The sequence below is a fragment of the Acartia tonsa genome, chromosome 12 (assembly GCF_053477335.1).
Source record: "Acartia tonsa isolate MP-2025a chromosome 12, ASM5347733v1, whole genome shotgun sequence".
Classification (NCBI taxonomy): Eukaryota; Metazoa; Arthropoda; class Copepoda; order Calanoida; family Acartiidae; genus Acartia; species Acartia tonsa.
The window spans coordinates 12,941,351-12,961,712 of NC_137271.1; positions in this window are offsets into that span (position 1 = coordinate 12,941,351).

Consider the following 20,362-nt stretch of genomic DNA (forward strand, 5'->3'; position numbering starts at 1 on the left):
GTAATAATTCATAAAAATCAATAAGAAACAGAAAATAAATTGGCAATAATATATCTATAATACAAAGTAGAACGATGTCTGTCTGTTTGTTTGTTTGTCTGTCTGTCTGTTTGTAGCGAAGGATCTCGCTAACCACTGAACCGATCGGGTTCTCCTTAACAGGGTGGATTCTCATATGTCCCTGGAAGGTTTATAACTATTTTGGGGGAGGGTACCACCACCCTCCCTAGAGAAATTAATTTTTTTTTAAATTTCTCAATTTTAGAAAGAGAGTTCAACGAAAAACAAACATCAAACGTAAATTTTTTTACTTTTTCTTTTAAAATCTAAAATAAGAAATTGAATTACTAAATTCGACTCTCTCCTCCTCAAGTGCCCCTAGAGGCCTCTAGGGGCGTAGCCGCTAGTTATAGATAAAGTAAGAAATTCTGATTTAGAATCTGTTCAAACAGGTTAAGTTTATAAAAGAAATACGCATTTTTTTAAATTATGGATATAATTGTCATTTGATTGCAAGACCTTAGCTTGTAAGTCCAAACTTTGCATGGTAATATTTTACACTGCTTTTGAGCATCATTTTTTTTCTCTAGGCACTTGAGGAGGGGGGAGTTGAATCCATTTGTAGTTTTAGTAAAAAAAGAAAAAAAAAATGGGGGTGGGAATTTTTTCTAAAGGCAATTTCTCTTTGGAGAGTGTTGGACCTGGTACCCTCCCCCAAAATAGTTATAAACCTTCCCAGGACCTATGAGAAGCTACCCTGTAAAGGTGAAACATATCAGTTGAGTAGTTAGCGAGATCCTCCGCTACAGACAAAAAAAACTTACTACTTTATATAATAGGATTGTTTATTGACCTTATCTTGCAATTTTGAAGCCACATACTTGTTATAGGAAGCAACCTTGGAACACTTAAACTAAAATAGTAAAATACTACAGATATAACTCCGATGGTGTTCCTTAGTTCCCGCTAAAATGTGATAGCTATAAATGTATGCTTATTCAAGTTTCTCTTTTAAATATAAAACAATGTATCCACTAGGGCGGGTTCATATCAGAATTAGACAAAGAGGGGATATGCAACAGATAAAATTAACCTTTAAAACATTTCTGACCGAAAAAGAATTTTAAAAAATTGAGTTTTAGAACGCGACCACTAAAAAATATATTTCATTACTTATTATTATGCAAAGACGACATTCAAATTTTTTTTTGAATCAGAACTATAGCTTCAAGGTTCTCCCTGGAAAGGCATTGTGGAGCTGAATCAGGAACTTTTGTCCGTTTCAAAACATCTCGTTCCTAGCCGTAGAAATCACTAAAAAACCACAATTTTTTAAGGTTTATTGAGAATTGTCTAATTTGTAGAGATTTTTTAGATTTTCTCAGGCTAGGAACGAGATTTTTTGAAACGGTCAAAAGTTCCTGATTCTACTCCTCAATGCCTTTCCTGGGAGCACAATGAAGCTATAGTTCTGATTAAAAAAAATTGACTCCCATTTACAAATAGCTATACAATTGAATGTCTGGTCGTCAGCGGTTTTAAGACTTAGGATAAATTTTAAATCACCCAGAGGTGTATTATACTCATACAAATCATTTGCAGATCCCCGCTTTGGCTTTAGAAAAAAAATGTCCAAAATCGACCCACCCTAGTATCCACTCTTTTAGATTTGGATGTCCATGAACCATTTTGATTACTCCCCTTCTAAAAAGCCTTTAACCTTCCAAGTACTAATACTAAGCTTTGCCGAAAATTTTAAAGCGAAGAATTTTTGTTTTGCTAAAAGAATTATTTTAGCGGAAGTGATGAGACACCTTTCAGATATACTCCAATACAGTAATCTTAAATAATAATAATAACATATTTCTTCATGTAGATCTTATAACTATGGATAAAGAATTTGTATAATCTTTCATTTCAAAATAATGGACGTAGTTTTAGTTTTACCCAAGTTCTCTGTTCATTATCAAATCAAGACTTTTTGGTGCTTTCCCTCAAAGTGACTATCAAGCATTCAACTACCACGCCCCCTATGTTAAAAATAAAATGAAAATAAGGTAGAGATAGTTTATATTTATATACAGAACCTAACTCTGCAAGACTAAAAAACAGACCAATCTATAAGAAGTATAGGGTAGATTCGCTATTGATAATACATCTATTAATCCCTGGCAGTTTTATAATATGTCTCATCCATTTCTTTCTTAAATCCATTAAAAATCCACACATAGTTATAAACTTTTTAACATATGTTGCTAGTAGCAAAGCTTTTCTATAACTAGGTCATGTCTGTACGTTTGTCTGTTAGAATACGTTATCAAACAAGACAGCATCTTCTTGCAAAGGTTCTCGATGGCTTTACAATAAAAAAAGGAATGAGTGCTTGGCAAATCCTTTAAAAATTAGATTTTTAGCTAAGCTAATTATGGAAAGGTGGGGGGGGGGGGCATTGGCTTGTATTTTACACTGGTACCTAATCGCCTTATTCTATTCTATGGTTAAAAAACTTTAGTTACTTTTATTGAATTGTCGTTGCTTGGTTTCGAACTAGTCGTGTCCAAACTTTTCAACCAATAATTATAATCTGCAGAATGATTAACATTGTAAATCATCATTTAGGATGTACATCAATTTATAGTTCATTCAGCCTTCAGATCTCTAAATTATGGACATGATAGTCCTAGTTCTGCTTAAAGTTATGTCAGAACTATATTTCAAAATTATAAAATATTTAATTTGATCATTTTTGGATTAAAGATTTGATCATTTTAATTTGATCTAACTTTAACTGTTTTATTTTAAGATTATGAAATAATTACGATATAATAAAGAAGGTTTATCTAATTTTTTGTTAATATTTTTAATCATTTTTGTAGGTAAGTTTATGGAAAAACAAAACCTGTAGAAACAAGTTGTTTCTTTTTATAAGTATTTTATTAAAAAATCTGTTTAATTTGGTTTGTATATCCCTATAATAAAGTAACAGGATGTTTGTCTGTACCAAAGGATTTCGCTAACTACTGAATCGAAATGGTTCTCCTTTACAGGGTAGCTTTTCATAGGACCAAGGAAGGGTTTATAACTATTACCACTCTCCTAAAAGAAATCGTCCCTATAAAATGTACTCCCCCCAAAAAAGTATTCCTCCTCTCTCCAAAAAAATATCTTTCTTTTAAAATCTTAATTGGGTTATCGAATTCAACTCCCCCCTCCTCAAGTGCCCCTAGAGGCCTCTGGGGGGCGTAACCGCTAGTCTTTACATAAAATAACACTAATATTTTTTTTACTTCACAAAAGGCTTAACTTTTCGTGAAATCTAATCTTATTTATGTTATATTTCGATTTTTTTTAATATCTTATCCATATGTATTCATTTACTGTTCGTTTTGAGTCTAAAATAATCTAAAGAATAATGGTGGAAGGTAAAATTTAATTCCCAAAAACCATGGATACTTCTAGTAATTTTTAAAAAAGTTTGCTGAAAACTATTAGTCTCTAAACTTTTGACATAGTATAGTATGGACGATTTTGTTTGTCATCATTGAGGATGTACATCATTAATATCCCTAGAAATGATCCTAATTTGACTAGAAATATCAGGGATCTAAAGGGATAAGACAATGATCGATAAATGATGCCAAAAAAAATTATCCATGATGTAGATGTGGTTAATCTTTGGGGACTAGTGTAATAAATAGCCCAATGTCCCCTTTCTCCCTGGGAATTAATCCTAAATAAACTAGAAATATTATAGTACACTGTACTTGCCAAAATTAATAATAACAAAATTTTTTACAATCCATTATTTTTACCACATTTTTCTTGTTTTTCCAGGCATACAGGGAAAAGGCAATAGAAGATAAAAAATAAATGTTTTCTCTTGTATTATTCTGATGTGGTTGGTTTCATGAAATATATTATTGTTTATAAAATACTTTTTGGCAATATAAACCTTTTATTCAAAAATAGTTATTTCTTTCATCGTATTATAAACGGCTTTCCGCGGATATAGAATGTACAATTATAAGATTAAAACTAGTTTTTTAGCACCTCGGGGCTAAAAAAAACTAGTTTTAATCTTATGATTGTACATTTTTATATTCCTAGGAAGCTGGATATAATTTGGTGCTAGACATAGTTTTTTCGTATGGATGAGAACCGGTTCCTATCCACCAGATTCGAATGAATACGAGAAAAAACTTAAAATTTATTTTGATTATTTAGGGATCTTAAGAGATGAGACAATAGAAGCCAAATTGATTTACTCCACTCAATTATGAGAAACAAATTTAACTTTTCCGTAGACTATAATTATTAATGAAAAAAACTCATCATGTAAGAATATTAAAGTTTAAATAAATCTTAGCCAACAAATAATAACTTTATAAAACTTTGGGGACTATTTGGATTAACACTTCAATTTTCCTTCCTCCCTGTGCCTTTGAAAACTTTTTTTAATCTTTTCAATTATCCCTTTATTCGTGATTGAAATATATAGCTGCTATTTCTCTCATTGACAGCGGTCCAATATGAAAAAGGGGGTTTCAAAACTCTTTAAAATGGTAGATTAACGATTGCTCAAGGTACAAATTTGCAAATTTCTTATTTTATCCTTTTTTACTCCCTCAAAAAATACACCCCTGGCAAAACCCTGAGCACGCTACTGAGAAGCTAGTAAAAGTGGCTGACTCAAATAATGACGTCAAAAAGAATTAACCAATGAGAGGCCAGTGTACACTGTAATTGATCAATAGTAAAATTTATATTGGCCTCTCATTGGTTAATTTAATTTTTGAAATCTGAGTCAGCCACTTTTACTAGCTTCCACTATTGATTACTAAGCTCTATTCTAATTTAATCTAGAACACTTTATTTAAGTAATTATCATTTAGAACAATGCTTACAATAGTTTATGTTTGTAGTGACACTAAAAAACAAAATATGGTAACTGTATATAGTGCCCTAGCAAAATAGGGATAGATTTTGGCCTTCCTATTCCATTGGCGTTAGTAAAAACCCTCTGACCCCTCTAATTTCAAGGGGGTTTCTTCCTCCTTCCCTTTCTTTTTCCCTATACTATGACGTCAATAAAATGAGTAGGCCGAAAGCGGTGACATCTCTCCCTATTTTCCTAGGGCTCTAAAGACAGCTACCAAAATATGTCATATTTCAAAAAGTTTTGAAATAATCTAATTTAGAATTAATATGTTTTCTAACAAAAATAGGAGAGAACTTGTGGTAATTGCCAGTGAATGAGGGGACGTTGGACTGTTTATTTCACAATTTCCCAAAGTTTTATAATAATGATCACTTATTTGGACTTTTTATTGAATCATGATTGATTGGTTCATTTTTCATCTAATAATTGTAATCTACAAAAGGGGTAATTTTGTGTATCATCAATGTGGATGTACATCAATTTATCAGCTATTGTCTCATCCAATTATATTTCTGGTTACTGCAGTGTTGTTTTCATAATTCGTAACAAATAAAAGTACATATATCCATTCTCGATTGTTTATCAGCGCATCTGTTATACAACCAGGGTGTTATACTGATATCTATCATCTGCTATGTAAGATATGTGTTGGATTCTTTTGAGTAGATTCACATTACCTCTACCTTAAATTTTGGTTTAAATACCAAAAAAATATTTCGATTTTACAGGGCCAATTTCTTTTTACGTAGAGTTCAACATCTCTCCCCCGTGAATATTTTTTAGATGCTTTTATTTAAAGCGATATGAAACTCTGCATTATTTAGTAGGTTTAAGTGTGTTTGTTTGCTATAGCTTGAGTAGAATATGCTCTTCTTATGGGGACATTAAATTTTCCTCGTTATTTTTTATTTGGTTTAATACCTAACTTTTTAGTGTCTAACGCTTCTGTATCCGTCACTTACATATCAAATTATTAGCAATTAAATGTCTTGGATAATTAGCAGGCGTTATGCTTTCCTTGGTTGGTTATATGTATTTTTATTTTTAAAGTACATCGTCCTTTTTTTCTGAAAAAAGTTTTTCCATTTCCTGTAAGTTGACCTAAACACTTATCCCCCCTCCCCTCAAGGAAGAAAATTTTATATTAATGTAAGATTCATTACCCTACCCCTAGATCCCTGAATCTCATGAAAACTCTTAATTTGTCTGACCTTAAAAATTGTGGATTATTTATGATACCAACATAAAAAAAGTGATTACCTTTTCTGTAACAAAAACTGATTTTAAAAATGGGTAAAATGATTAAAACATCATGTTTATAATGGAATACCTTTAAAAACTCTGTTCCATAAACTGTAATTACACTTTGTAAGATATATTGGTCTGAATTTTTCAAATCTCCCCTCACTCCATATATGTAGATAATATATAGATTACAACATGTATTATTCAATCTCACTGGGTGAGGGTCAATATTGGCAGTAAAGGTCATTTCTGAAAGTTATTACATGCAGCAAATATCAGAGGGAGATGGGAAAATGAGCCGTTTTTTACACTAGTCCCCATAGTTTTTAATAACGTTTTCTTATTCGTCGGCTTAATAATTTTAAGGACTTTAGTGAATTTTCATTAGTTGGTTTATGAAGTTGCGTGTTAAATTTTTTCAACCACTAATTTTACGCTAAAGAAGAGATAATTTTATGTATCATCATTGGGGATGTACATTGAATTATTTGTCATTGTATTATCCCTTTAGATCCCTGAATTATTAAGTATATCCGTTTCTAGTGTGTTGGTTTCTTGAATAATAATATTGTGAAGGCTTTTATTAAGAGTAGTTCAGTTTTAATTAAGTTAGAATAGCTGCGTTTTCAAATTTGACTAAATGTGTAAGAAAAAAATGTTTTCAGAAAATATCAGATTATTATACAATCCCATTACACCATTAGACATTATCTTAAGACCCTTCTAAAATAATTTTATCCCAAATATTTTGATGTGAAAATAATTATGATGTACTTGAACAAAAGTAACTAAATATCCACCCTTTCCAAGGTTAAATCATATGTTCATAATTTTGTGTTTAAGTGATTAGGATTTTATAACAATGTAGTTTAAAAGATACACATCTGAATTTAGGATCACTTATTTTTGTATTTAAATCATGGAAGGAGGAGAAATTAGGCTGTAACTTGCTATTAAAAAGTTGTGTCCAAACTTTTGTACCATTTAGTTTGATCTAAAGAAGGGGGTAATTTTGATACTTATCATTAGGGTTTGTACATCAAAATACTGTCCTTTGTCTTTTCCTTTAAGATCCCTAATTAAATATAGGAATTAGATTTTTAAAAATGTTAAAAGAAACTGGATTTAACTGAAAAAAGTTTCTAAATTTATATCATAGATTTACTTAAATATTTTCTTTTAAAGTAAATGTAGGTTAAGACGGAAGTATACCATTTTTGTGGCATTGAATTTTTGGCATGAAAGGTTATGACACATGCTTTTAGAAATTTAAACTGGTTTGCAAATTTAATATTTTCACAAAATTTTGCCAAGTTGGTCAAAATTCTGAAAACCCATAATTAGAGAACATTATATCATTTTTTCAATTGAACCAAGTATGTATTTGCTTAAAAAATTAATGCTTCATGCATAGGTCCTGGGATGGTTTAAGGCTATGTAACATTTATATTTAAATCTAAGGATGGTTTTAAGATATTTTTCTACCTTCTCTACCCATTGATAGTTGCTAGAGGTGCAACCTCTAGTTTTCACTACGATGATAGAAATACAGAAAGATATTTTACTTGTTGTTATATATTCAAAATAAATATGGGCCAAATAATGTAAATGGGATTTTAAAACACAGTTTTAATGATGTGTGCCAAGAAATGCTGGCCAATAATCATCATTTTCCAGACAAAAATTTCAATGTATATTCCTATAAAAATTAGGCAATTTCATTTTGAAGTGAGTTGGGCCATGTTTAAGCCCTGAGGTGAATTCTTAAAAAACTTTTGCTTCACTTAAAATCAGTTTGCCTTACTAAAATTAGAGAAGCTTGCTAAAGTTTTAAATTTTAGTGGGGCAAATTGATTTTATTGAGGCAAAATGTTTTAAGAATTATCAACATTTAGGACATTTTATCTAAATATAACAAGTCAGCTGGAATTAGATCAACTAGTTACAGCTTTTCAAAGCCTTAAACTCAACCAAAAAGGGGTAAGCTCTATACAGCTAGACAATTATATAATATCCAACAGCTTTTTATCATCTTCATGACATCTGAAATATCTGATTTTAAGACATCTATTTTGAACATTTTAGTTGTATAGATAGTTGTTCAAGACGGGTCTAAGTCAAGTCAAAGTGGATAATACCATAAAATTATCTAGTGGTGAAGTGGGAGTAAAAAGAAATGGCTAACTTGCATAAATTGAAAAGAAGATATATATTATAGATAGGTATAAGATATATATTACAGATACAAAGCTTGCATAATAAATTTTACATGCATAGATATGAGAATGGTTTCTGATAAGTTTTGTTTTAAAAAAGTAACAGCCACTTAAATTCAATAAATATTTATAAAGATATACTTTTAAATACAAAGGATTATTTTCATTCTATTCTTTTCTTTTTTTTCATTACAGAATATTTCATAAAACGTTACTGCTGCTTTTTTAAAAATCTTCTCAGAGACAGATATCTTATTCAATTTATTAATTTTATGGAGATGGGGGGGGGGGGGGAGGATATATCCCCCATAAAGAAATATTTTAATTTAATAACCCATTTGATTAAGTTGTATGATTTTAATTATCCGAATATAGTTGCACTGTACTGTAGTTGCATTTTGTTGGACCATGCCTTGCACATTCTGGTGTCTGCATATTTTCAAAACATATTTTTCAGAGAGCAAAGCTACTCCTTATATCTGATAACAACATTGTTTAGGTCTCAAGGCATTAAAATCACAACTATTGATTGGAAATTCTTTTAAATTTTATTACATTTAATTATTTGTTTGATGTTTTCTGACTTTTGAAATATATCTTCCTTGTTTATGTTTATTTTATGGTATTTAATAATGGTTTTTATAACAATATGCTTATATTACTAGAGGCAACGCTACTAACATCAAGTGCTTATGTATTCGAGGGATTATGAAAATATCTTTAAACCATACCAAAACTTAACTTTGAAAACAAAATAGCCTAAAACTATTACAGAACCTGTGTGCAGCTTACCTTAAATAAATAACTCAATCGGTTCAGTAGTTGAAATCTTAATACTCAGACAAAAACTCTTACTACTTATATAATAGGATGTACATGAATTTTTTCATGACAAAATTGATTTAAAATTAAAGCAGTTTATCTAAATAACGATATCATAAAAAACCAATATGCTTATATACTTAAAATAATTTTTTTGCATGAATTTTTATTGCATACATTGCTATGCGTGGATGTTGCCTTCCTTGTTTATGAAACATAGTTTACTGACAAGCGAATAATTCAAATGCAGTAAATATTTTTCATTTAGTAGTGCTTTAATTTTTACAGCTATGTCGGGTTAGATTGGGGATATCAGAAGGACGTAATGAAAATAACGATACTTTTCTATCATAAGCGTCGGTCCGTACGTCTGTAACGAATAGCTCTTACTATTGATCTATGCTTGTTAGAATTGCTTCAGCGTTTTCAAACTTTACATGCTGATTTATGTAACATATTCTGATTCCTATGACAATAAGGTACAATATTTAAAGCGAAGCATTTCCTGAAACAAGTCCTAAAAATTTAAAGTATGCCATTAAACAGTACATCGTATTTATACAATTTTGTTTAATCTTGTATGTTAATATTCTTCTTATTAAGTTTTGACACTCTTCAAGTGTTAATGTTCGTTTGCCATAACATCTTGAAGTAAGAGCTTCGCTTGTAAAGATGTAGTCATCCTTGTAATACTTTATATGGTTTATGTCGACTTATAGAATTAAATAAAAGGGGTGATAGCTGACTTTTCATTAACAGGCGGGCCTAAGAATAATTTTACTTAAATCTATTTCATCGTTTCCATAACCAACTCAGGTCAGATCTATGTTTTTTTTAAAATCTATTTTATTCTTAAGTTAGCATACTATTTTATTTTAAGGTACGTTTTAAATGATATTTTAAGTGGCATAAAATTATAGTTTGTTTGAATAAAACCAGCTAAGACTGGCCTGAACACATTTTTAAAAAAATAAGCAAGTATAAATACATCCAATATTTTTTTAATAGGAAGGACAATTTAAAAGTAAAGCAAAAATATATTTAAGTTGCATTAAATGTCTATAATGTATTGTAAAAAATTACATCCTTGTTGATTGAAAGAAAGTTATATCTATTAACAAGAAAGTTATCATCAAATTAAGGAAATTTTACCTGTCTATAGAGCCATAGTGATTAGATTTTAGTAGACGTACAGACAATAAACAAGAACAGAATAGCTGCGCTTCCCACACATTGAATTTCATGTTTGCCATTGTTTAGCCATGTAAACCTCCATAAAAAAGTTTTAAAAAGGGATACTTTTTTATTCTAATTTATTATTGTGCAAAAAAGACCAAAAATCTTTTTCAAATAACTTTCATACGTTTTTGAATAAAACTGACATATATTTATAAATATATGTTGTAATATGTAATTAAACACATTTTACAACGGTTAGGTACTTTAAGACTTCATACTGTTAGTTTAATTTAGACCCTAACAGTACATATAGCCCCCGCAGGTGCTAGGTGCTTTGAGGCAGTTAATGGGTGGAATTCCAATAGGAACGTTGATTTACTGCATCAATAATTGATCTAAACCTGACGTGAAATGTTTTTTAGTGAAATCTTACAGTTTAAACAGATACACAGACAGAATTATATTTTCTTTCTCAGTGTGGGAGGGGACTATGGCATCAGAAGATTTTTAAAAACCGTTATCTTAATATGGGTCTTTAACTTCGAGTACTTTTATCGAATTGTGATTTGTTGGTTGCCAACTGGTAGTGTTCAACCTTTTCAACAAATAACTTAGATTTACAAAAGGGTTAATCTTGTTTGTCATCATGGGGGATGTACACTAATTTATCGTCCATTGTCTTAACCCTGGTATTATTTGATATTTCTTGTTGTTATTGTAGATAAATTGAAATTTTGTAGGTTACCTTTAAAACAGGTCTTTGAAAGGCTTTAATTATTCAGATTTACATTGGGTTTGATCCCACCCTACCTTTTATGGAACTTGGATAAACAAGAACAATAGATTTTAAAAATACTGAGAAATAAAAATAAAAATTATATTATGCAACATTTCTGTTTAACTTTGAGGGATCCTGTGGCCTCCAAATTTTCAGATATTAAAAATAAAATTATGTTGGGGTTTGATATTTCTTCCTGATAAGTTGAATAAATTTCTGTGAGGAGTTTTAATGTAGAAAACCCTTGTAATAAAGTAAATTAAGGATTAAGGCTGTACCCTCTAACTTTTATTCAAATGGAGAGGATGGTCAGGGTGCATAAGAGTTTCCTAAAACCATCCCAGGACCTATGTTGAGCTTCCCTGAGATTGAGAACTTATTATGTTCACTAGTTAGCAAGATATAGACGGACAAATAAACAAAATACTTACTACTTTAAATTGTAGAATAAGATTAAATACTTTTTGTGTAATGTCCAATTTTAAAATCTACAGTTTAAGGTGAAGGCTTTATTGGCAGGTTTTAGCCCTTTTTGTCCATCACAAAGTGATATATAAACCATTAAAAGTATTCTTAGCAATTTAGAAATACAAATAAAAATGGTCAAATGTCGAAAGAATAAAATAAGCAATTTTACAACTTTACAATAGGAAGAATTTTATTGCAAATTTTTATACTTGCGAATTAACAATTCCGTAAATATCGCAATAATACTGTAATTTCAATTTCATTAATCAAAGTATAGGATTTATTTTAGTGTATGTAGATCATTCTTTGCTTGGTATGGAGATCATCTGACATACAACCAACCATTTGATTGCATGGCCATTGTCTGTGAATCATAAAAGTGCATTATAATTAGTTGCGCCCTTTTATGGGCCAAGGAATTTCCAGCTATCTATAACCATAATGTCCCGCGTTTGACATAGTAGAACTAGGAATCGTATTTAGAGTCTTATGTTAGTCTTTGAACGTTTATTTCTATTTGCTTAAATGAAACAACATTCTTAAAGTGAAAATGCCTAAACACCATAATAAATAGTTTTGAGCAATATATTGCCGAAAATACAGTTTTTGCAATTTTTGCTAACAATTTTGCTTGATGGCTATGGCAGAGATAGGTGTTTTAAAAATAATCTAGGGTATTGCAGCCATTTAAAGTTATCCTTTTTTAACATAAAAGTTCAACGCATTTTTATAAAGAAGCTTTTTTTATACTGTTATATTTTTTATCCTGCTGTTTTTGCCCCTCCGACCCTCTTCGTAACTAGATGCTGGGTGTACAGCAGCTAGTTACCTTGTATAAAGAATTAAATATTTTGTGGCAATGCCTCTTAAGGGACGTTTCATCTTATTTTCACAGTAGCTTATGTTAGGTTATTGTAGGTTAGGTAATTGCCCCGCAGGGTTAGGCAATTGGCCTTCCGCAGGGGCTAGAAATAGGGGAGAACTATGAAAGAAACGTCCCTTAAGAGGCGTTACCACGACTTACTTTAAAGATTTCGTACACTATTTGATCATCCATTTCAGGTTAAACTTATTTTTAAAGATTTTACGTTGGTTTTACAATTTTTTATATGTTACCGCTAAAATGAACCGATCACGTGTCTAGTTTTCAAATAACACCACATGATTGGATGACTTTTTGCAGGGAGACATGTGATTGGTTAATTTTAGCGGCAAATTAAGAAATTTTAATAGTCAAAGTATTTTTTTCTGTCCTTTCTTTCATATACATTTATTGTAAATGTATACACTATAATATCAAACAAGAGATCGTTTTTAAAAAACTTGTTTGGGTTCCAGTATGATTTGCAGTCCGATGTACTCCCTTCCCACTTTACTGACAATATTATACAATTTTGGCACAGTTTGTGGATTACTTTTTTCTTTTAAAAGTGTACAGACACATACAAACACATTTATTCACAAAAACTAAGAAACACATTTGCATCATTTCGCCATGGAGCATCATTATTAGAATGTTGTCCACAAAATGTCAGTCATATTAGCCTCAAAAGAGTCTAAAATTTAAAAAATCTTTTAAAAATTAAGTCAAGCAAAATGTTTTATTTTTAAAGCAATATTGCATTTTATAATTTATATTTTGCAATAAAATTTAATTCATTGTTGTAACTTTTTTTATTCTCTATGAAAAGACATGCTCTTTGATTGCACGGCCTTAATAAAATTTTCAAATGCTAATAGTACGAGCATTTTTATTGATTGCTATCGTTTTTAAACCAAGGCATTCCCAGTGATTTCAATAGCTTACTTGGCACATAGTTCTTCAATTTTAATCTTAAAATTAACAACAGACAATTAAATTTGTCTGAAAGCCTAAGATTTCTATGAAAACTTGATGTACATTTTAAAATTGATTTTAAGAGCCTGACAATAGTTTTTCTTTATTTGAATTTGTACCATTTTTATTCTTCTTTAGCTTACTTATGACGTCTGCCTTAGCCTCTGCGGTCTTTGGTCTTTAGGAGGAGAGGCACAACTTAATGCATACATCTTAAACCTATAATATATGTATAGGATTTCTTTTTGGGGTATGCAATAGATATTCTATCTGTTATGATTCTAATATTGCTAGACACGCGGGGCCTAGTGGTCATAAATTAAATTCTAGTATTTTATTATTCGCGTGGGGGTTACATTGGCCAACACTTTAGATGTGGTTTATAGACTACTAGAAACCTTGTAATCACAATAAGATATTGACTTTAAAGGCTTCCTGATGTGGTGTTTTAATAATGTATAAAAAACCAGGCTATAACTATACATATTTATGGAATATTGCAGTGTTTTTTCAATGAAATATGTTTAGTAGTAGCAAAGCAGCTCTATAATTGATCATGTCTGACTGCTTGTATTGCAACAATCCCTCTCTCTCTCTCTCTCTCTCTCTCTCTGTCTCTCTGTCTCTCTTTCTATTTAATTAAATTTGTATGTATGTATATATACAAAATATGTACTTATATATTTTTTTTTTTGCTATTGGCTATGTAATATTATACTATCTATAATACAAAGTAGAACGATGTCTGTCTGTCCGTCTGTCCGTCTGACCGTCTGTCCGTCCGTCTGTCTGTCTGTCCCTTAAGATCTCGGTAACCACTGAACCGATCGGATTCTACTCTTCAGGGTATCTACCTATTGGTCCTGTGGTGGTTTTAAGCTATTTTCTCGGGGGGTGGGACACCCCCAACCCCCCCAAAAACCAAAAAATCCCCCCCCATTTTTTTTTTTTTTTTTTTTTTTTTTTTTTGAAGGAGTTTCCATGGTCCTTTATGGTCTCTCGCAATAATTTTTTTTTATCACCTCTTGGGCAAAGCCCCTAGAGGCTAGGGGCGAAGCCGCTAGTCTATAATACAAAGTAGAACGATGTCTGTCTGTCCGTCTGTCCGTCTGACCGTCTGTCCGTCCGTCTGTCTGTCTGTCCCTTAAGATCTCGGTAACCACTGAACCGATCGGATTCTACTCTTCAGGGTATCTACCTATTGGTCCTGTGGTGGTTTTAAGCTATTTTCTCGGGGGGTGGGACACCCCCAACCCCCCCAAAAACCAAAAAATCCCCCCCCATTTTTTTTTTTTTTTTTTTTTTTTTTTTTTGAAGGAGTTTCCATGGTCCTTTATGGTCTCTCGCAATAATTTTTTTTTATCACCTCTTGGGCAAAGCCCCTAGAGGCTAGGGGCGAAGCCGCTAGTTTTACATAATTCAGAAAATCTTTACTTAAATCTTTATAATAAAAAATATTTAGAAAAAGAAAGGTTATTCCATATCAATATATAAAAGTAACTGGATGCCTGTAGTTCTGTCTGTCTGTCTGAACCGAAGGATCTCACTAACCGCTGATATGATTCTCTTTTATAGTGTAGCTTCTAATAGGTTTATCATTATTATGGTGGAGGGAACCACCACTCTCCCAAGATATATTCGTCCATAGAAAAAAATGACCAACCAAACAAATCTTTTTATATACTATTATACATTCCAATTTTGCCAATTATAACCCAAAGTTTTATTACTATACAATATTACAATATATGTAATGAAAAAAACTATCACTTATTGACCTATTTCTATATCCCCAACTCTTTTTATGTCCCAACTTTGATTCTGGATAAAACTTGGTTATACCACTTCTGTGGAGATTTATCTTATCCCATTCCGTTTTGTAGTTTCTTCACTTCTGCACAATTTAATTAAAAAGAGGTGTTTCCGCTCAATATAACTTTAGAACACTGATAATAAATAATATTAGAGTAGTTTTACAATTATCTGTTTGTTACTTTAAGGAAGGTTAGGTTATATGGGAGGCTGGGTGGTCCGACAGGGTTATAGCCACTATAAATACTTCACCTCACCTGTCCACTTTATTATAAATTTATTTCAAAATGAAGTGTTCAATGTTCAACAGGCATTTTAATGGAATACGCCATAGAACATCAATAACTCTAAACGATTACATGCAAAATAAGTTATTGAAAATCTACAAAGTAACTTTTAGCCCTTAAAATAAAAAGCTCTCTCAGAACATTACAGACAATCCAACTTATTTACTGGATGCAAAAAATTAACAAAACGTACATATTAAACTTTATATATTTATTTGGGAATAGTCAATTTCATGGCAACGCCCCTTAAGGGGCGATTCGTCGTATTTTTAAAATGGCTTTTTATAGGTTATTTTAGGTTAGGTTAGGTTATATTGGGTTAGGTGATTGTCCCACAGGGTTAGCCAATTGGCCCCACATGGTCAGAACCCCCCGCAGGAGCTAGAAATAGGAGAAAACCTACTGTGAAAAATACGAAGAATCGCCCTTTAAGGTGCGTTGCCACGAAAGGGACTATACCCATTTATTTCTATAAATATAAAATGATTGACGGACGGACAGACAAAGTAAGTTTTAGAAAGAGAACTACCACTCGATTAAGCCTCCTAAAATGTATTTTAAAACCTTTAGTAGTAATATTACATATTATATTTTACCATAATCAATTTAAAAGATTTTAAATCTAAATTTAATTGATTTAAAAAACACTTAATTGCCTTAATTAATACCCTTTTCCTAACGAGATTATTGTTATAGGGTCTTTAAATCATTTTTGTTGTTATTTTTAGTTTTTTGTACTTTTTTTTTAATTACTGCAACTGACCGTTTTCAAGCTTCTCTTAAAAACTAAATAAATCTTTTTCCAAATGTTGATTGAGGGTTGCATAACTACCTTGCGCTCACAGCTGAACTACTGGGATTTACTTTACGGTGAAGCTTTTTATTGGCTAAATGTTTTATGGGAAAGAGTAAGCTAACCCATTAAAAAAAATATCTACTAGATAAAATTACCCCCCCCCCCCCCCACTGGAGGGAGGGGACATAGGCCTGATTTTTACATTGGTCTACAAGGTTTTGTAATAACGTTTTCTTATTTGTTGGTTTACCAACTTTGGGGACTCCTATTGAATTTTGATTGGTTGGTTCATAAAGTTTAGATTCCAAACGTTACAAAAATAGATTTTTAATAGATTTTTAATGCAATGTAATTATCACCTATAAATTATGATATTATATGCATAAGTTGTTTTGTACCAATATATTTGAATTTAATTGTAATTGACAGAAGGGGTAATTTTGTGTATCATCATTGGGGATGTAATCCAATTTATCGGCCATTGTCTTATCCCTTTAGATCCTCCAACAAAAAAAACTAGTCAAAATCCAATAATGCTATCGACGATTGAACTATAAACTAAACTTTTTAAGTACCGAACCCAAAGGTGTTAACCCTGATTTAAGGCTCGAACCCTGAACGCCATATGTGTGAAGGATGCTTTAAAAACTTTGCCCGGGGGGATTTTTCTATCCCCAGCTTTCAAGATTAATTGCAGGCTCATATGGGATAGTGTCTTCACATTTAGACCAATACAACTGTAAAAAGAAATAGCAAAAAATTAAGATTGCATTTAGATTAGAAAAAATAGATAGTAACATAGGTAGTTAAGTTTACCCTCTCCCAAAATAGGAATAAACCTTCAATGGACCTAAAAGAATCTTCGCTGTAAAGAAGAACCATATCTGTGCAGTTGTTAGCGAGATCCTTTTCGCTACACATACACAGATAGACACTCAGACATCATGTTATTTTAATATAAGGATTGTTTTATATTTAGTAATGTAATTGTTTATAATTATTAAATGTTACACTTTGTTATTGCTTCGCTGTTTATGGACATAATTTTTCTTGTATTGATTTAGAATAGCATAATTTAGCTTACATGTATGAACAACAATTATCATACATGATATAATGTATGTCTGGTAAGCCGAGCGTACTCGGCCCACGGGGTAACGAGTTCGGATTCAACGGGCCCTAGCCTTTAAGTATTCTACCAAACAAACAAGCAGGATTCAATCATACAGAATTATATATTTAAACTGAATAATATTTACAAGTTATGTTTACTATATATATACAACAAAAATATGACAATAGTTAGGTTTGAAGGGGGTGTGGGGCGCTAGGGCTTAGCGCCCGACGGTAGACAGGCTGTGGGGGCAGCGGTGGTAAAAGGGGAGGCAGTGCCTCCCGATTATATAAGTGCATGATGGACTCGTGATAGTTGCATGTTCAAGTCCCCTCCCCACATTTAGGCAGGCTTAGTTTGACCGCCGGGTGCGGGGTTAACAGCGGTCATGAGATGGATAGTGATATAATAGGATTAGTGCGGGGGGTTTGTTATCATAAGTCACAGCGAAGCAACTCTGTATTCGGCCTGTCCGTATGGGTGTCGTATTACCACAACCTCCCCTTCAAGGGTTGCGTGGCTCCTGAGCCACCAGGCCTTGAACCTGGGGATACGACAGCCGGCTCCTGCGCCGGACAGGCAGTTCCTGGGGCACAGCTCGATGGAGGACAGCTCGGGCTACACAGGCTCCTCGGGACACTCGTTGCTCGGTCTGACTGTGGTTGGTGATCAGCATTGTCAGCTCCTGGTTGGCTTCTAGGCGTGGGTTGGCCACGGCCAAGCCTCGCCGCTGGAAATTTTGCCTCGTCTGCAGGATCAGTTCTGTCTCGGCTGGTAACTGGACACGGAGGCCTAGGCAGATTCTGGTGGTTCCTAAGGGTGGAATGGTGATGGCAAAGGGCGCATAGAATTCCATGGGGGCGCCTGCTTGATTCAGGTTGCTTGGCCTCCTAGCTCCTACCCGGATGGGGATGGCTGTCATCAGCAGGGGGCACATGGCTTCTTCTTCTTCTTCTGGGGCGGCTTCTTCCATCGCAGTGGCTGGCTCTTCTCCTACAGGTCCGCTGCCGGCTGGCAGGTTCTCCATGTCTGCGTCAGGGTTCCAGATGGCATCTCTGAGTGGCTCTGGAGCGGGCGGCGGCGGCGGTGGTTCGTTGGGTTGCTCCTGCAGGTTTTCCTCCACTGGGTCACGATCTTGGCCGCTAGGCTGTGGGGCGGCTGCGGCTGGCTGGTGCACTGGGAACTCTCCTGGGTTGCTAGCTGCGGGCGCCGCCGCTCCAACTGGCAGCTCGGTGGCATCCTCGTCGCCGTCCACGTCAACTTGGATGTCTTCTGGGATCTGGTGGGCAGTCACATCTCCAGTGTATTTGCGCAGTCGGCCTACATGCGCGGTAACTTCTGAGATCCTGGCTACTGGAGAGGCAGGTTTGATGACATAATGGACTTCTGTAGCTTTCCTCACTACTTTCCAGGGGCCAGTCCATCTCTTGGTAATCTTGGCTGCCTTTCCTGGCACCAGGCGAGGGGCCAGGTACCAGACCAAGTCTCCAACCTCATACTTGGCCGTGCCTTCGTAAGCTACCGCGCTCCTCCTGATGGTTCCCTCCTCCTTCTGCTGGATGGCATCATAAACTGCATAGTAGCGCTGCAACAGAGCTTGGACGTTGGCTGGAACTGAAGCATATTCGGTCTCTGGCAGCCGGAGCACCATGTCCACCGGAAGTTTGGCCTCTCTCCCAAAGAAGGCCAGGAACGGGGTCACACCAGTGGATCTACAGGCCTTGGTGTTGTAGGCAAAGGCAATGGCAGGCAGGTGGGGCTCCCAGTTGTTATCGTCTCTGTCTAGGAACAGGCGCATGCCTGTGTTGAGCGTCCTATGAAACCTCTCCACTCGGTTGGACTGCGGATTGTAGGGTGGTGGATGTGTCAGGCCAATTTCGAGCCGGGAGGCCAGTTCCTGGAATACCTGGCCGGTAAATTCCATTCCATTGTCGGAATGGATCTTCAAGGGGCATCCGAACGTGGCCAGGTGGCGGTGCAACAGGGCTTCAGCCACCGTGAGGGTGCGCTTGTTGGGGATGGCGTAGAGGCTGACAAACCGGCTAAATCCATCTTGGCAGGTGAGGATGTAGCGGTTTCCTGCTGGGGTCTCTGGCAGTGGCCCCACCAGGTCGATGAATAGGACTTGCTGTGGATACCCCTGGCGGGAGGGCACGTGGATCCCCTGCTTCAGCCTCTCCTTGGTAACTTTCTGGACACACTCAGGGCAGGTTTGTACCATCAGGCGGACGTCACGGGCCAGGTTGGGCCACCAGAAGTGCATGGCAACGCGGGCGATAGTTGCGTCCATCCCAAAGTGCCCAGCCATGGGGGTTCCATGGGCTAGGAAGAACGCATCCTGCTGGAGGGCCGAAGGCAGCAGGTATCTTGTCCTCTCTCCTGTCAGAGTCTGGTCAGTGGTGGTGAGGCAGCCATGCTCGTCAAGCCCCAGGGCTGAGAAGCGGCTGGCGTACTGCTGCTCGTCTCGTTCCTTGCCGCGCAGCTCAGCCTTGGTTGGGGCCTTGCCATCAGCCACCCATTGGCGGACACGGAGCAGGAGGGGGTCCTGTGTCTGGGCTTCCAACACTCTAGCTGAATCCAGTCGGGCGGCAGGAGGCCGGCTAGCTGCGGGCTCCCCTAGCTGGGCCAGGTTGTGGATATACTCAGCCTGCTCTGCTAATTCTTCGGCGCTAGCCGTTGGCATGTTGGCATCTTCCCGGCGGCTGAGGGCGTCGGCGTTGGTATTCTGGGTGCCAGGCCTGTGGCAGACGGTAAAGTCTAAGGCCGCTAGCTCCTCCTGCCAGCGGGCCACCATCCCTGTGGATGTGTTCAGTGATTTCATCTGTAGCAGGGCAGAGGAATCAGTGTTGATCTGGAAGCTGCGGTAGGA